This window comes from Mesoplodon mirus (assembly GCF_964341445.2).
Source record: "Mesoplodon mirus genome assembly, chromosome: 17".
NCBI classification, from domain to species: Eukaryota; Metazoa; Chordata; class Mammalia; order Artiodactyla; family Ziphiidae; genus Mesoplodon; species Mesoplodon mirus.
Genome location: NC_138993.1, coordinates 15,360,587 through 15,364,441, shown reverse-complemented (window position 1 = coordinate 15,364,441; position 3,855 = coordinate 15,360,587).

Genomic DNA, 3,855 nt, shown 5'->3' with positions numbered 1-3,855 from the left:
GAAAATGGGTGTGTTTTTAATTTACAACTAATACTTGATTGTTTCTTCTCAATCCTATGAATTGATACCTTGAGTAAAATGATTTTGTTTCCTCCTCATTCCTGTATCAACCTTGCTTATTTTACTTAAAGTTAATATTAGGCAGAAAATATTCAGCCCTCTGGTCATTCTCTCCAGCCCATAGGGGAAGCCAAAAGCTCAATGTAACCTTTTTTAGAATGAGAATATGTAACAAGCATCCCCTCCATTAGATGCAAAAGAGAAAGTAACAGGGGAGACAGTCCGCCCTGGGATGATTATCCTGGGCTCTTTGACCTTCATACCCCACCCCTGCCCTTAAGGAGAACAGCGTCTGTTTTTAAGCCCTTGCAGCCTGGAACGAAATTCATGGTATTCCCCACTCTGGTACATCTCCGGACCACCTGGAATCTGTTGTTTAGTGTTGCTATGGACACGGAGTTGTTATTCTAGCGTTGGCTTGCTAGCAGCACCAGGTAATGACCTAGAGTGGAGGCCTCTGCCAAGGACGTCCCATCCCATCCTCTGCCGTTTATGTCGGCTGATGTGGCCCTTTGACCCTCACATTGTGAGAAGAGTATAACGTTTTAGAGGCACAGCTGGAGGGTGTGGGGAGGAGGGACAGGAAGGGGGTCTTCGGACCGCGTAGGCAGGAAGGTTTGCCTTGTGCTCCGCTGTGCAGAGCCCTGATTAACGCTCCTCTTCCCTCCCGCTGACTCTGCAGAGCCCCGTCAGCATCAGGGCACTGGGACATGGGACATGGGACCTGGAGGGGGAGGGGGCACTAGGCCGATGTAGGACCAACTAGCGGTAACTTTGTGGCTGGCCAGGAACTGGGCCGAGATTTCACTTAACGGATTTGATTTGGGGAAATTAAAAAGACGAAAGAATGGAAAAGAAAGAAGGAAAAAGGCATTATCCTGAAAGGCAGCGGGAGAGAGAACAGCTGCCAGGATCTTGAGGAAAGTTTGATCCCGCCTAGGAAAGGCTGTACCCGACTCACAAAATGCTCCCCACTGCCCCACAGCCCCTTCCGAGAGGCAGCGCCTCTGCCTTTGCTAAAGCAGCCTTGCCTGCAGGTAAGTGGGTCTAGGGCTTGCAGGGAGGGGGCCTAAGAACCCGACTGTGCCATGGCCACCCTGGGTCTCGGGTCCACCTCGGCCCTGGAACCCAGGCGGTACCTCCCAGCTTTGGGCTTCCTACTCCCACTGTGCATGAGCTGGTATGTCTCAAAGGTATGGGATTCACAGGTGGCTGGGCCCCAAGCCCAAAACTCAGAATCAACATTTATGCCCAAACTGGTGTGTTTTTGAAAAAAAAAAAAAAATTTGTTTTCTATTTCTTTTCAAATTTCTCTCCTTGCCCGGAATTTAGGGGCCGGTGGCACATTTCTGCCTGTCTCACGTGGACATAGTATTACTGCTTGTTAACTTGGCCATCTACTTGGCAATGTGTTACTCTCCAGTGATTTCCATCCATGAAATCTGCTCTATGAAATGCTGAGGGTCACATCTCTTAGCTTTGCCAATTCTCTCATTTATTCTGCAGAGAATACTTCAGGATGGAAATATCATAAGTCACTATGATGATGTAAAATTGGTTTGAAATGGGTTTTGTTTGGCTTCCTGGGTCCTGTCTAGCAAGTGGGTAATCTTTAAAGAGTCCTGTGCTTGAGCTAAGCTTAAATTTTATTGAACACACAGAAAATGTTTTTCTCTATTTCTTGAGCTAAAATGCATGTTTCACAGGATTGATAAAATTGCACAGTATTGCAGATTTTATGTTTGTGGATTCAAGACTTTGGAAATGCTGATCCATATGTGTGACTTTCTAATTGGGGGGATATCATATGTGTTTTAAACGTATCGAACATATAATGCATACATGCTTTTCTTTTTCTTAGATTAAATGCAGATTAAATTCAAGAATAAAACAAACCATGCCGAGATTAAAGAAGAATTCTTTATATGCCTGGTTCGTGCATCAAAAAAATAAGTAAGTGATAAGATTCAAATTTCCTGAATTTTAAGCATAATTCTCAGCCTTGGTTAACAGAATGGGGAAAACACGTGTACCTTCTTTTATAATAAATGTAAGCTGTATGCAAATGAAATTAGCAAACTCAAAATTTAAAGACCTTGTTTTATGCCTGTAATTCCCTTAAATACCACAGGTTAGGCAGTATGTCAGTAATAGTATGCGTGGTCCCTTTGAACTTGTCCTTTAGCAGTGCTGGTTGCCCTAATGGAGGATGATCTGTCCATGGGTGGTGACTATTTTCCAGGGACGGCCACTACAGGGGCTCCAGTTGTCACATCTCCGTCAACACCTGAAATGTTCCTAATTACCACAGTGAAGGTCACAAATGCATTTTTATTAGTGAGATTAGTGGTTTACAAATCGGCATGATGGATATTAGAAATACAAAAATATTCAAGATCTGTGAACTGGTGAAAATAAATAATAGTAACTATCTCAAGGAATGTAACGAGGACCAATTGAAGTAGTATTTGTGAAGCATCAGCACAATGCCTGGCCCTTAGTAAAGACCATTTAAATGTTTGTAAGGTGAAAGATCACTTTGTGATATTTCTTTAATTTTGGAAAATTTATCCTTATTTTTTTTCAGCTTTTTCTTTTCCATTTTTTTCTCATTTATCCTCAGATGTCTATAATCCAGATGTAAGATTTTATGCTCCATATCAATTGGCTTTTCTTTGGTATGTTCTCCCTCTATATTCCTTTTTTTTTTTTAAATAAATAAATTTATTTTTGGCTGTGTTGGGTCTTCGTTGCTGCACGTGGGCTTTCTCTAGTTGTGGCGACCAGGGGCTACTCTTTGTTGTGGTGTGTGGGCTTCTCATTGCGGTGGCTTCGCTTGTTGCGGAGCACAGGCTCTAGGCACACGGGCTTCAGTAGTTGTGGCACGCGGGCTCAGTAGTTGTGGCTCTTGGGCTCTAGAGTGCAGGCTCAGTAGTTGTGGCACACAGGCTTAGTTGCTCCGCAGCATGTGGGGTCTTCCTGGACCAGGGCTCGACCCGTGTCCCCTGCATTGGCAGGCGGATTCTTAACCACTGTGCCACCAGGGAAGCCCTCTCTATTCTTTTCTACTATTTTCTGGGAGAGTTTCTCAATCTCATCTTCCAACTCTAATTTGCTTTTCACATGTACCCAAACTACTCTTTATCCCATGAAGGGATTCTTTATTTCAACAATTATACTTTTACACTGAAGATTTCCTCTTGGGTTTTTTCCTTATGGTTTCTTATTCTCATTTCATATTACTAACATCTTCTCATGTATCATTAAGTGTGCTTCTCATGTGTGTATTTAAAAATCTTACTACAGTAATCAAGACAGTATGGTACTGACACAAAAACAGAAATACAGAATAATGGAACAGGATAGAAAGCCCAGAGATAAACCCACGCACCTATGGTCACCTAATCTATGACAGAGGAGGCTAGAATATACAGTGGAGCAAAGACAGCCTCTTCAATAAGTGGTGCTGGGACAACTGGACAGCTACATGTAAAAGAATGAAATTAGAACACTCCCTGACACCATACACAAAAAACCCTCAAAGTGGATTAAAGAGCTAAATGTAAGGCCAGGCACTATCAAACTCTTAGAGGAAAACATAGGAAGAACAACACACTTTGACATAAATCACAGCAAGATCTTTTTTGACCCACCTCCTAAAGTAATGAGCATAAAAAGAAAAATAAACAAATGGGACCTAATGAAACTTAAAAGCTTTTGCACAGCAAAGAAAACCATAAACAGAACAAAAAGACAACCCTCAGGATGGGAGAAAATACTTGCAAATGAAGCAAA